Here is a 16,514-nt window from a genome sequence, read left to right on the forward strand (position 1 = left end):
CTGGTGAGTCCGGAGGCAAGAGTAATGCAAAATTAAATATGTTCCTTGTACATCAAGTGAATAAGACTACAACAGCTTCAAGCACCACATCAGTTCCCACATCAACGACAATAGAAACAACTACAGGCAGCACTAGTGCATCTACAACAGAAGCTACCACCACCTTCACGACCACACCACTTACAACCACTGGTGAGTTTGGTAGGCAAGAGTAATGCAAAATAAATATGTTCCTTGTACATCCAGTGAATAAGAATCATTACACTAGAACAAGTTCACGTGGTATTGGCCATGTGTGTTTCATAGCATATACTGTTGCATATCTTCTGTCAAAAACACCACAGATTTTGCTTCTAAAGCCTTTGGCCCCTTAAAAACAAATGCGCCCACTTCACAGAGTATTCAAGAAAATTACCACATTGATATAAAAAAAAGCAAAATTGTAGTTCAATACATTTTCTGCCCTAATGACTTCAGTCTTTAAATTTATCTGAATCAAAAATCTCCACCTTTCCAGAAAGCACTGTACCATCTACAAGTACAGAGGTAACTACAACAGCTTCAAGCACAACATCAGTTCCCACATCAACGACAATAGAAACAACTACAGCCAGCACAAGTGCATCTACAACAGAAGCTACCACCACCTTCACGACCACACCACTTACAACCACTGGTGAGTCCGGTAGGCAGAGTAATGCAAAATAAATATGTTCCTTGTACATCCAGTGAATAAGAATCATTACACTAGAACAAGTTCACGTGGTATTGGCCATTTGTGTTCCATGGCATATACTGTTGGCATATCTTCTGTCAAAAACACCACAGATTTTGTTTCCAAATTCTTTGGCCCCTTAAAAACAAATGCGCCCTATTTCACAGAGTATTCAAGAAAATTACCATGTTGATATAAAAAAAAAAAGCAAAATTGTAGTTCAATACATTTTCTGCCCTAATGACTTCAGTCTTTAAATTTATCTGAATCAAAAATCTCCACCTTTCCAGAAAGCACTGTACCAACTACAATTACAGAGGTAACTACAACAGCTTCAAGCACCACATCAGTTCCCACATCAACGACAATAGAAACAACTACAGCCAGCACAAGTGCATCTACAACAGAAGCTACCACCACCTTCACGACCACACCACTTACAACCACTGGTGAGTCCGGTAGGCAGAGTAATGCAAAATAAATATGTTCCTTGTACATCCAGTGAATAAGAATCATTACACTAGAACAAGTTCACGTGGTATTGGCCATTTGTGTTCCATGGCATATACTGTTGGCATATCTTCTGTCAAAAACACCACGGATTTTTTTTCCAAATTCTTTGGTCCCTTGAAAACAAATGCGGTCTACTTTCCAGAATATTTAAGAAAATTATCATGTTGATATAAAAAAAAGCAAAATTGTAGTTCAATACATTTTCTGCCCTAATGACTTCAGTCTTTAAATTTATCTGAATCAAAAATCTCCACCTTTCCAGAAACCACTGTACCATCTACAAGTACAGAGGCAACTACAACAGCTTCAAGCACAACATCAGTTCCCACATCAACGACAATAGGAACAACTACAGGCAGCACAAGTGCATCTACAACAGAAGCTACCACCACCTTCACGACCACACCACCTACAACCACTGGTGAGTCCGGTAGGCAAGAGTAATGCAAAATAAATATGTTCCTTGTACATCCAGTGAATAAGAATCATTACACTAGAACAAGTTCACGTGGGATTGGCCATGAGTGTTCCATGGCATATACTGTTGGCATATCTTCTGTCAAAAACACCACAGATTTTTTTTCCAAAGTCTTTGGCCCCTTAAAAACAAATGCAGCCTTCTGCCAGAATATTTAAGATAATTATCACTTTGATACAAAAAAAAAGCAAAATTGTAGTTCAATACATTTTCTGCCCTAATGACTTCAGTCTTTAAATTTATCTGAATCAAAAATCTCCACCTTTCCAGAAACCACAGTACCATCCACAAGTACAGAGGCAACTACAACAGCTTCAAGCACCACATCAGTTCCCACATCAACGACAATAGAAACAACTACAGGCAGCACAAGTGCATCTACAACAGAAGCTACCACCACCTTCACGACCACACCACTTACAACCACTGGTGAGTCCGGTATGCAAGAGTAATGCAAAATAAATATGTTCCTTGTACATCCAGTGAATAAGAATCATTACACTAGAACAAGTTCACGTGGGATTGGCCATGTGTGTTCCATGGCATATACTGTTGGCATATCTTCTGTCAAAAACACCACAGATTTTGTTTCCAAATTCTTTGGCCCCTTGAAACAAATGCGGTCTACTTTCCAGAATATTTAAGAAAATTATCATGTTGATACAAAAAAAAGCAAAATTGTAGTTCAATACATTTTCATCCCTAATGACTTCAGTGTTTAAATTCTCCACCTTTCCAGAAACCACTGTACCATCTACAAGTACAGCGGCAACTACAACAGCTTCAAGCACCACATCAGTTCCCACGTCAACGACAATAGAAACAACTACAGGCAGCACAAGTGCATCTACAACAGAAGCTACCACCACCTTCACGACCACACCACTTACAACCACTGGTGAGTCCGGTATGCAAGAGTAATGCAAAATAAAAATATGTTCCTTGTACATCCAGTGAATAAGAATCATTACACTAGAACAAGTTCACGTGGAATTGGCCATTTGTGTTCCATGGCATATACTGTTGGCATATCTTCTGTCAAAAACACCACAGATTTTTTTTCCAAATTCTTTGTTCCCTTGAAAACAAATGCGGTCTATTTTCCAGAATATTTAAGTTAATTATCACTTTGATACAAAAAAAAAGCAAAATTGTAGTTCAATACATTTTCTGCCCTAATGACTTCAGTCTTTAAATTTATCTGAAACAAAAATCTCCACCTTTCCAGAAAGCACTGTACCAACTACAATTACAGAGGTAACTACAACAGCTTCAAGCACCACATCAGTTCCCACATCAACGACAATAGAAACAACTACAGCCAGCACAAGTGCATCTACAACAGAAGCTACCACCACCTTCACGACCACACCACTTACAAACCACTGGTGAGTCCGGTAGGCAAGAGTAGTAATGCAAAATAAATATGTTCCTTGTACATCTAGTGAATAAGAATCATTACACTACAACAAGTTCACGTGGGATTGGCCATGTGTGTTCCACGGCATATACTGTTGGCATATCTTCTGTCAAAAACACCACAGATTTTGCTTCTAAAGCCTTTGGCCCCTTAAAAACAAATACGCCCACTTCACAGAGTATTCAAGAAAATTACCACATTGATATAAAAAAAGCAAAATTGTAGTTCAATACATTTTCTGCCCTAATGACTTCAGTCTTTAAATTTATCTGAATCAAAAATCTCCACCTTTCCAGAAAGCACTGTACCAACTACAATTACAGAGGCAACTACAACAGCTTCAAGCACAACATCAGTTCCCACATCAACGACAATAGAAACAACTACAGCCAGCACAAGTGCATCTACAACAGAAGCTACCACCACCTTCACGACCACACCACTTACAACCACTGGTGAGTCCGGTAGGCAGAGTAATGCAAAATAAATATGTTCCTTGTACATCCAGTGAATAAGTTCCTTGTACATCCAGTGAATAAGAATCATTACACTAGAACAAGTTCACGTGGGATTGGCCATGTGTGTTCCACGGCATATACTGTTGGCATATCTTCTGTCAAAAACACCACAGATTTTTTTTCCAAATTCTTTGGTCCCTTGAAAACAAATGCGGTCTACTTTCCAGAATATTTAAGAAAATTATCATGTTGATACAAAAAAAAGCAAAATTGTAGTTCAATACATTTTCTGCCCTAATGACTTCAGTCTTTAAATTTATCTGAATCAAAAATCTCCACCTTTCCAGAAACCACAGTACCATCTACAAGTACAGAGGCAACTACAACAGCTTCAAGCACCACATCAGTTCCCACATCAACGACAATAGAAACAACTACAGGCAGCACTAGTGCATCTACAACAGAAGCTACCACCACCTTCACAACCACACCACTTACAACCACTGGTGAGTCCGGTAGGCAAGAGTAATGCAAAATAAATATGTTCCTTGTACATCCAGTGAATAAGAATCATTACACTAGAACAAGTTCACGTGGGATTGGCCATTTGTGTTCCATGGCATATACTGTTGGCATATCTTCTGTCAAAAACACCACAGATTTTGTTTCCAAATTCTTTGGCCCCTTAAAAACAAATGCGGCCTTCTGCCAGAATATTTAAGATAATTATCACTTTGATACAAAAAAAAAGCAAAATTGTAGTTCAATACATTTTCTGCCCTAATGAATTCTGTCTTTAAATTTATCTGAATCAAAAATCTCCACCTTTCCAGAAACCACTGTACCATCCACAAGTACAGAGGCTACCACAACAGCTTCAAGCACCACATCAGTTCCCACATCAACGACAATAGAAACAACTACAGGCAGCACAAGTGCATCTACAACAGAAGCTACCACCACCTTCACGACCACACCACTTACAACCACTGGTGAGTCCGGTAGGCAAGAGTAATGCAAAATAAATATGTTCCTTGTACATCCAGTGAATAAGAATCATTACACTAGAACAAGTTCACGTGGGATTGGCCATGTGTGTTCCACGGCATATACTGTTGGCATATCTTCTGTCAAAAACACCACAGATTTTTTTTCCAAATTCTTTGGTCCCTTGAAAACAAATGCGGTCTACTTTCCAGAATATTTAAGAAAATTATCATGTTGATACAAAAAAAAGCAAAATTGTAGTTCAATACATTTTCTGCCCTAATGACTTCAGTCTTTAAATTTATCTGAATCAAAAATCTCCACCTTTCCAGAAACCACAGTACCATCTACAAGTACAGAGGCAACTACAACAGCTTCAAGCACCACATCAGTTCCCACATCAACGACAATAGAAACAACTACAGGCAGCACTAGTGCATCTACAACAGAAGCTACCACCACCTTCACAACCACACCACTTACAACCACTGGTGAGTTCGGTAGGCAAGAGTAATGCAAAATAAATATGTTCCTTGTACATCCAGTGAATAAGAATCATTACACTAGAACAAGTTCACGTGGGATTGGCCATTTGTGTTCCATGGCATATACTGTTGGCATATCTTCTGTCAAAAACACCACAGATTTTGTTTCCAAATTCTTTGGCCCCTTAAAAACAAATGCGGCCTTCTGCCAGAATATTTAAGATAATTATCACTTTGATACAAAAAAAAAGCAAAATTGTAGTTCAATACATTTTCTGCCCTCATGAATTCTGTCTTTAAATTTATCTGAATCAAAAATCTCCACCTTTCCAGAAACCACTGTACCATCTACAAGTACAGAGGCAACTACAACAGCTTCAAGCACCACTTCAGTTCCCACTTCAACGACAATAGAAACAACTACAGGCAGCACAAGTGCATCTACAACAGAAGCTACCACCACCTTCACAACCACACCACTTACAACCACTGGTGAGTCCGGTAGGCAAGAGTAATGCAAAAATAAATATGTTCCTTGTACATCCAGTGAATAAGAATCATTACACTAGAACAAGTTCACATGGGATTGGCCATGTGTGTTCCATGGCATATACTGTTGCATATCTTCTGTCAAAAACACCACAGATTTTGTTTCCAAATTCTTTGGCCCTTTAAAAACAAATGCGGCATTCTGCCAGAATATTTAAGATATTTATCACTTTGATACAAAAAAAAAAAAAGCAAAATTGTAGTTCAATACATTTTCTGCCCTAATGACTTCAGTCTTTAAATTTACCTGAATCAAAAATCTCCACCTTTCCAGAAACCACTGTACCATCTACAAGTACAGAGGCAACTACAACAGCTTCAAGCACAACATCAGTTCCCACATCAACGACAATAGAAACAACTACAGGCAGCACAAGTGCATCTACAACAGAAGCTACCACCACCTTCACGACCACACCACTTACAACCACTGGTGAGTCCGGTAGGCAAGAGTAATGCAAAATAAATATGTTCCTTGTACATCCAGTGAATAAGAATCATTACACTAGAACAAGTTCACGTGGGATTGGCCATGTGTGTTCCACAGCATATACTGTTGGCATATCTTCTGTCAAAAACACCACAGATTTTTTTTCCAAATTCTTTGGTCCCTTGAAAACAAATGCGGTCTACTTTCCAGAATATTTAAGAAAATTATCATGTTGAAACAAAAAAAAGGAAAATTGTAGTTCAATACATTTTCTGCCCTAATGACTTCAGTCTTTAAATTTACCTGAATCAAAAATCTCCACCTTTCCAGAAACCACAGTACCATCTACAAGTACAGAGGCAACTACAATAGCTTCAAGCACAACATCAGTTCCCACATCAACGACAATAGAAACAACTACAGGCAGCACAAGTGCATCTACAACAGAAGCTACCACCACCTTCACGACCACACCACTTACAACCACTGGTGAGTCCGGTAGGCAAGAGTAATGCAAAATAAATATGTTCCTTGTACATCCAGTGAATAAGAATCATTACACTAGAACAAGTTCACGTGGGATTGGCCATGTGTGTTCCATGGCATATACTGTTGGCATATCTTCTGTCAAAAACACCACAGATTTTTTTTCCAAATTCTTTGGTCCCTTGAAAACAAATGCGGTCTACTTTCCAGAATATTTAAGAAAATTATCATGTTGATACAAAAAAAAGCAAAATTGTAGTTCAATACATTTTCTGCCCTAATGACTTCAGTCTTTAAATTTATCTGAATCAAAAATCTCCACCTTTCCAGAAACCACTGTACCATCTACAAGTACAGAGGCAACTACAACAGCTTCAAGCACCACATCAGTTCCCACATCAACGACAATAGAAACAACTACAGGCAGCACAAGTGCATCTACAACAGAAGCTACCACCACCTTCACGACCACACCACTTACAACCACTGGTGAGTCCGGTATGCAAGAGTAATGCAAAATAAATATGTTCCTTGTACATCCAGTGAATAAGAATCATTACACTAGAACAAGTTCACGTGGGATTGGCCATGTGTGTTCCATGGCATATACTGTTGGCATATCTTCTGTCAAAAACACCACAGATTTTTTTCCAAATTCTTTGGTCCCTTGAAAACAAATGCGGTCTACTTTCCAGAATATTTAAGAAAATTATCATGTTGATATAAAAAAAAAAAGCAAAATTGTAGTTCAATACATTTTCTGCCCTAATGACTTCAGTCTTTAAATTTATCTGAATCAAAAATCTCCACCTTTCCAGAAACCACTGTACCAACTACAATTACAGAGGTAACTACAACAGCTTCAAGCACCACATCAGTTCCCACATCAACGACAATAGAAACAACTACAGGCAGCACAAGTGCATCTACAACAGAAGCTACCACCACCTTCACGACCACACCACTTACAACCACTGGTGAGTCCGGTATGCAAGAGTAATGCAAAATAAATATGTTCCTTGTACATCCAGTGAATAAGAATCATTACACTAGAACAAGTTCACGTGGGATTGGCCATTTGTGTTCCATGGCATATACTGTTGGCATATCTTCTGTCAAAAACACCACGGATTTTTTTTCCAAATTCTTTGGTCCCTTGAAAACAAATGCGGTCTACTTTCCAGAATATTTAAGAAAATTATCATGTTGATACAAAAAAAAGCAAAATTGTAGTTCAATACATTTTCTGCCCTAATGACTTCAGTCTTTAAATTTGCCTGAATCAAAAATCTCCACCTTTCCAGAAACCACTGTACCATCTACAAGTACAGAGGTAACTACAACAGCTTCAAGCACCACATCAGTTCCCACATCAACGACAATAGAAACAACTACAGGCAGCACAAGTGCATCTACAACAGAAGCTACCACCACCTTCACGACCACACCACTTACAACCACTGGTGAGTCCGGTATGCAAGAGTAATGCAAAATAAATATGTTCCTTGTACATCCAGTGAATAAGAATCATTACACTAGAACAAGTTCACGTGGGATTGGCCATGTGTGTTCCATGGCATATACTGTTGCATATCTTCTTTCAAAAACACCACAGATTTTGTTTCCAAATTCTTTGGCCCCTTAAAAACAAATGCGGCCTTCTGCCAGAATATTTAAGATAATTATCACTTTGATACAAAAAAAAAAAGCAAAATTGTAGTTCAATACATTGTCTGCCCTCATGAATTCTGTCTTTAAATTTTTCTGAATCAAAAATCTCCACCTTTCCAGAAACCACTGTACCATCTACAAGTACAGAGGCAACTACAACAGCTTCAAGCACCACATCAGTTCCCACATCAACGACAATAGAAACAACTACAGCCAGCACAAGTGCATCTACAACAGAAGCTACCACCACCTTCACGACCACACCACCTACAACCACTGGTGAGTCCGGTAGGCAGAGTAATGCAAAATAAATATGTTCCTTGTACATCCAGTGAATAAGAATCATTACACTAGAACAAGTTCACGTGGTATTGGCCATTTGTGTTCCATGGCATATACTGTTGGCATATCTTCTGTCAAAAACACCACGGATTTTTTTTCCAAATTCTTTGGTCCCTTGAAAACAAATGCGGTCTACTTTCCAGAATATTTAAGAAAATTATCATGTTGATACAAAAAAAAGCAAAATTGTAGTTCAATACATTTTCTGCCCTAATGACTTCAGTCTTTAAATTTATCTGAATCAAAAATCTCCACCTTTCCAGAAACCACTGTACCATCTACAAGTACAGAGGCAACTACAACAGCTTCAAGCACCACATCAGTTCCCACATCAACGACAATAGAAACAACTACAGGCAGCACAAGTGCATCTACAACAGAAGCTACCACCACCTTCACGACCACACCACTTACAACCACTGGTGAGTCCGGTATGCAAGAGTAATGCAAAATAAATATGTTCCTTGTACATCCAGTGAATAAGAATCATTACACTAGAACAAGTTCACATGGATTGGCCATGTGTGTTCCATGGCATATTCTGCTGCATTTCTTCTGTCAAAAACACCACAGATTTTGCTTCCAAAGTCTTTGGCCCCTTAAAAACAAATGCGGCCTACTTTCCAGAATATTTAAGAAAATTATCACTTTGATTCAAAAAAAAGCAAAATTGTAGTTCAATACATTTTCTGCCCTAATGACTTCAGTCTTTAAATTTATCTGAATCAAAAATCTCCACCTTTCCAGAAACCACAGTACCATCTACAAGTAAAGAGGCAACTACAACAGCTTCAAGCACCACATCAGTTCCCACATCAACGACAATAGAAACAACTACAGGCAGCACAAGTGCATCTACAACAGAAGCTACCACCACCTTCACGTCCACACCACTTACAACCACTGGTGAGTCCGGTATGCAAGAGTAATGCAAAATAAATATGTTCCTTGTACATCCAGTGAATAAGAATCATTACACTAGAACAAGTTCACGTGGTATTGGCCATTTGTGTTCCATGGCATATACTGTTGGCATATCTTCTGTCAAAAACACCACGGATTTTTTTTCCAAATTCTTTGGTCCCTTGAAAACAAATGCGGTCTACTTTCCAGAATATTTAAGAAAATTATCATGTTGATATAAAAAAAAGCAAAATTGTAGTTCAATACATTTTCTGCCCTAATGACTTCAGTCTTTAAATTTATCTGAATCAAAAATCTCCACCTTTCCAGAAACCACTGTACCATCTACAAGTACAGAGGCAACTACAACAGCTTCAAGCACAACATCAGTTCCCACATCAACGACAATAGAAACAACTACAGGCAGCACAAGTGCATCTACAACAGAAGCTACCACCACCTTCACGACCACACCACCTACAACCACTGGTGAGTCCGGTAGGCAAGAGTAATGCAAAATAAATATGTTCCTTGTACATCCAGTGAATAAGAATCATTACACTAGAACAAGTTCACGTGGTATTGGCCATGTGTGTTTCATAGCATATACTGTTGCATATCTTCTGTCAAAAACACCACAGATTTTGCTTCTAAAGCCTTTGGCCCCTTAAAAACAAATGCGCCCACTTCACAGAGTATTCAAGAAAATTACCACATTGATATAAAAAAAAGCAAAATTGTAGTTCAATACATTTTCTGCCCTAATGACTTCAGTCTTTAAATTTATCTGAATCAAAAATCTCCACCTTTCCAGAAAGCACTGTACCAACTACAATTACAGAGGTAACTACAACAGCTTCAAGCACCACATCAGTTCCCACATCAACGACAATAGAAACAACTACAGGCAGCACTAGTGCATCTACAACAGAAGCTACCACCACCTTCACGACCACACCACTTACAACCACCGGTGAGTCCAGAATGCTACAGTAATGCAAAATAAATTTGTTCCTTACACATCCAGTAATAAGAATTATTACAGTAGAACAAGTTCACTTGGATTGGACATGTGTGTACCATGGCAGAAACTGTTGCATATCTTCTCTCAAAACCCCACAGATTTTGTTTCCAAACTCTTTGGTCCCTTGAAAACAAATGCGGCCCACTGCCAAGAATATTCAAGAAAATTATAACGTTGATTCAAAAAAAAGCAAAATTGTAGTTCAATACTTTTCTGCCCTAATGGCTTCAGTCTTTAAATTAACCTGAATCAATAATCTCCACCATTCCAGAAACCACTGTACCATCTACAACTACAGAAGTAACTACAACTGCTTCAAGCACCACATCAGTTCCCACATCGACGACAACAGAAACAACTACAGGCAGCACAAGTGCATCTACAACAGAAGCTACCACCGCCTTCACGACCACACCACTTACAACCACTGGTGAGTCCGGTATGTAAGAGTAATGCAAAATAAAAATGTTCCTTGTACATCCTGTGAATAAGAATCATTACACTAGAACAAGTTCACGTGGGATTGGCCATTTGTGTTCCATAGCATATACTGTTAGCATATCTTCTGTCAAAAACACCACAGATTTTGTTTCCAAATTCTTTGGTCCCTTGAATACAAATGCGGTCTACTTTCCTGAATATAAAAGAAAATTATCATGTTGTTACAAAAAAAAGCAAAATTGTAGTTCAATACATTTTCTGAACTATGTTCCTTACACATCCAATGAATAAGAATCATTACAATAGAACAAGTTAACATGGATTGGCCATTTATGTTCCATGGCATATACTGTTGCATATCTTCTGTCAAAACACCACAGATGTTGTTTCCAAATTCTTTGGTCCCTTGAAAACACATGCGGCCTTCTTCCAGAATATTCAAGAAAATTATCACGTTAAATTCGTTAAAAAAAAAGAAAATTGTAGTTCAATACATTTTCTGCCCTAATGACACCAGTCTTTAAATTTATCTGAATCAAAAATCTCCACCTTTCCAGAAACCACTGTACCATCTACAAGTACAGAGGCAACTACAACAGCTTTAAGCACCACATCAGTTCCCACATCAATGACAATAGAAACAACTACAGGCAGCACAAGTGCATCTACAACAGAAGCTACCACCACCTTCACGACCACACCACTTACAACCACTGGTGAGTCCAGAATGCTACAGTAAGGCAAAATAAATTTGTTCCATACACACATCCAGTGAATAAGAATCATTACAATAGAACAAGTTAACATGGATTGGCCATTTATGTTCCATGGCATATACTGTTGCATATCTTCTGTCAAAACACCACAGATGTTGTTTCCAAATTCTTTGGTCCCTTGAAAACACATGCGGCCTTCTTCCAGAATATTCAAGAAAATTATCACGTTAAAAAAAAAAGAAAATTGTAGTTCAATACATTTTCTGCCCTAATGACACCAGTCTTTAAATTTATCTGAATCAAAAATCTCCACCTTTCCAGAAACCACTGTACCATCTACAAGTACAGAGGCAACTACAACAGCTTCAAGCACCACATCAGTTCCCACATCAACGACAATAGAAACAACTACAGGCAGCACAAGTGCATCTACAACAGAAGCTACCACCACCTTCACGACCACACCACTTACAACCACTGGTGAGTCCGGAATGCTACAGTAAGGCAAATTAAATTTGTTACTTACACATCCAGTGAATAAGAATCATTACAGTAGAACAAGTTAACATGGTTTAGCCTTGTATGTTCCATGGCATATACTGTTGCATATCTTCTGTCAAAACACCACATATTTTCTTTCCAAAGTCTTTGGTCCCTTGAAAACATATGCGGCCTACTTCCCAGAGTATTCAAGAAAATTATCACATTGATTAAAAAAAAAAGCAAAATTGTAGTTCAATACATTTTCTGCCCTAATGACTTCAGTCTTTAAATTTATCTGAATCGAAAATCTCCATCTTTCCAGAAACCACTGTACCATCTACAAGTACAGAGGCAACTACAACAGCTTTAAGCACCACATCAGTTCCCACATCACCGACAATAGAAACAACAACAGGCAGCACAAGTGCATCTACAACAGAAGCTACCACCACCTTCACGACCACACCACTGACAACCACTGGTGAGTCCAGAATGCTACAGTAAGGCAAATTAAATTTGTTCCTTACACATCCAATGAATAAGAATCATTACAATAGAACAAGTTAACATGGATTAGCCTTGTATGTTCCATGGCATATACTGTTGCATATCATCTGTCAAAACACCACATATTTTGTTTCCAAAGTCTTTGGTCCCTTGAAAACATATGCGGCCTACTTCCCAGAGTATTCAAGAAAATTATCACATTGATATAAAAAAAAGCAAAATTGTAGTTCAATACATTTTCTGCCCTAATGACACCAGTCTTTAAATTGATCTGAATCAAAAATGTCCACCTTTCCAGAAACCACTGTACCATCTACAAGTACAGAGGCAACTACAACAGCTTCAAGCACCACATCAGTTCCCACATCAACGACAATAGAAACAACTACAGGCAGCACAAGTGCATCTGCAACAGAAGCTATCAGCACCTCCACAACCACACCACTTACAACCACTGGTGAGTCCGCTAGGCAAGAGTAATGCAAAATAAATATGTTCCTTACAACTCCAGTGAATAAGAATCATTACAGTAGAACAAGTAAACATGGATTGGCCATGTGTGTTCCATGGCATATACTGTTGCATATTTTCTGTCAAAACACCACATATTTTGTTTCCAAATTCTTTGGTCCCTTGAAAACACATGCGGCCTACTGCCAGAATATTCAAGAAAATTATCTCGTTGATACAAAAAAAGCATAATTGCAGTTTAATACATTTTCTGCCCTAATGACACCAGTCTTTAAATTTATCTGAATCAAAAATCTCCACCTTTCCAGAAACCACTGTACCATCTACAAGTACAGAGGCAACTACAACAGCTTCAAGCACCACATCAGTTCCCACATCAACGACAATAGAAACAACTACAGGCAGCACTAGTGCATCTACAACAGAAGCTACCACCACCTTCACGACCACACCACTGACAACCACTGGTGAGTCCAGAATGCTACAGTAAGGCAAATTAAATTTGTTCCATACACATCCAGTGAATAAGAATCATTACAATAGAACAAGATAACATGGATTGGCCATGTGTGTCCATTGGCAAATACTATTACATATTTTCTGTCAAAAACACCACAGATTTTTTTTCCAAGTTCTTTGCACCCTTGAAAACACGTGTGGCCTTCTGCCAGAATATTCAAGAAAATTATCACGTTGTTAAAAAAAAAGCAAAATTTTAGTTCAATACATTTTCTGCCCTAATTACTTCAGTCTTTAAATTTATCTGAATCAAAAATCTCCACCTTTCCAGAAACCACTGTACCATCTACAAGTACAGAGGCAACTACAACAGCTTCAAGCACAACATCAGTTCCCACATCACCGACAATAGAAACAACAACAGGCAGCACAAGTGCATCTACAACAGAAGCCACCACCACCTTCACGACCACACCACTTACAACCACTGGTGAGTCCAGAATGCTACAGTAAGGCAAATTAAATTTGTTCCATACACATCCAGTGAATTAGAATCATTACAATAGAACAAGTTAACATGGTTTGGCCATGTATGTTCCATGGCATATACTGTTGCATATCTTCTGTCAAAACACCACATATTTTCTTTCCAAAGTCTTTGGTCCCTTGAAAACATATGCCGCCTACTTCTCAGAGTATTCAAGAAAATTATCACATTGATTAAAAAAAAAGCAAAATTGTAGTTCAATACATTTTCTGCCCTAATTACTTCAGTCTTTAAATTTATCTGAATCAAAAATCTCCATCTTTCCAGAAACCATTGTACCATCTACAAGTACAGAGGCAACTCCAACAGCTTTAAGCACCACATCAGTTCCCACATCAATGACAATAGAAACAACTACAGGCAGCACAAGTGCATCTACAACAGAAGCTACCACCACCTTCACGACCACACCACTTACAACCACCGGTGAGTCCAGAATGCTACAGTAAGGCAAATTAAATTTGTTCCATACACATCCAATGAATAAGAATCATTACAAAAGAACAAGTTAACATGGATTGGCCATGTATGTTCCATGGCATATACTGTTGCATAGCTTCTGTCAAAACACCACAGATTTTGTTTCCAAATTGTTTGCACCTTTGAAAACATGTGTGGCCTTCTGCCAGAATATTCAAGAAAATTATCTCGCTGATACATAAAAACATAATTGCAGTTTAATACATTTTCTGCCCTAATGACACCAGTCTTTAAATTGATCTGAATCAAAAATGTCCACCTTTCCAGAAACCACTGTACCATCTACAAGTACAGAGGCAACTACAACAGCTTCAAGCACAACATCAGTTCCCACATCACCGACAATAGAAACAACAACAGGCAGCACAAGTGCATCTACAACAGAAGCCACCACCACCTTCACGACCACACCACTTACAACCACCGGTGAGTCCAGAATGCTACAGTAAGGCAAATTAAATTTGTTCCTTACACATCCAATGAATAAGAATCATTACAATAGAACAAGTAAACATGGATTGGCCATGTGTGTTCCATGGCATATACTGTTGCATATCTTCTGTCAAAACACCACAGATTTTGTTTCCAAATTCTTTGGTCCCTTGAAAACACATGCGGCCTTCTGCCAGAATATTCAAGAAAATTATCTCGTTGATACAAAAAAAGCATAATTGCAGTTCAATACATTTTCTGCCCTAATGACACCAGTCTTTAAATTTATCTGAATCAAAAATGTCCACCTTTCCAGAAACCACTGTACCATCTACAAGTACAGAGGCAACTACAACAGCTTCAAGTACCACATCAGTTCCCACATCAACGACAATAGAAACAACTACAGGCAGCACTAGTGCACCTAGAACAGAAGCTATCAACACCATCACGACCACACCACTGACAACCACTGGTGAGTCCAGAATGCTACAGTAAGGCAAAATAAATATGTTCCTTACACATCCAATGAATAAGAATCATTACAATAGAACAAGTTAACATGTATTGGCCATGTATGTTCCATGGCATATACTGTTGCATATCTTCTGTCAAAACACCACAGATTTTGTTTCCAAATTGTTTGCACCTTTGAAAACATGTGTGGCCTTCTGCCACAATTTTCAAGAAAATTATCTCGTTGATACAAAAAAAACGTAATTGCAGTATAATACATTTTCTGCCCTAATGACACCAGTCTTTAAATTGATCTGATCAAAAATGTCCACCTTTCCAGAAACCACTGTACCATCTACAAGTACAGAGGCAACTACAACAGCTTCAAGCACCACATCAGTTCCCACATCAACGACAATAGAAACAACTACAGGCAGCACAAGTGCATCTATAACAGAAGCTACCACCACCTTCACGACCACACCACTTACAACCACTGGTGAGTCCAGAATGCTACAGTAAGGCAAATTAAATTTGTTCCATACACATCCAGTGAATTAGAATCATTACAATAGAACAAGTTAACATGGTTTGGCCATGTATGTTCCATGGCATATACTGTTGCATATCTTCTGTCAAAACACCACATATTTTCTTTCCAAAGTCTTTGGTCCCTTGAAAACATATGCGGCCTACTTCCCAGAGTATTCAAGAAAATTATCACATTGATTAAAAAAAAAGCAAAATTGTAGTTCAATACATTTTCTGCCCTAATTACTTCAGTCTTTAAATTTATCTGAATCGAAAATCTCCATCTTTCCAGAAACCATTGTACCATCTACAAGTACAGAGGCAACTACAACAGCTTTAAGCACCACATCAGTTCCCACATCACCGACAATAGAAACAACAACAGGCAGCACAAGTGCATCTACAACAGAAGCTACCACCACCTTCACGACCACACCACTGACAACCACTGGTGAGTCCAGAATGCTACAGTAAGGCAAATTAAATTTGTTCCTTACACATCCAATGAATAAGAATCATTACAATAGAAC

Source organism: Leucoraja erinacea, chromosome 29, assembly GCF_028641065.1.
Source record: "Leucoraja erinacea ecotype New England chromosome 29, Leri_hhj_1, whole genome shotgun sequence".
NCBI lineage: Eukaryota > Metazoa > Chordata > Chondrichthyes > Rajiformes > Rajidae > Leucoraja > Leucoraja erinaceus.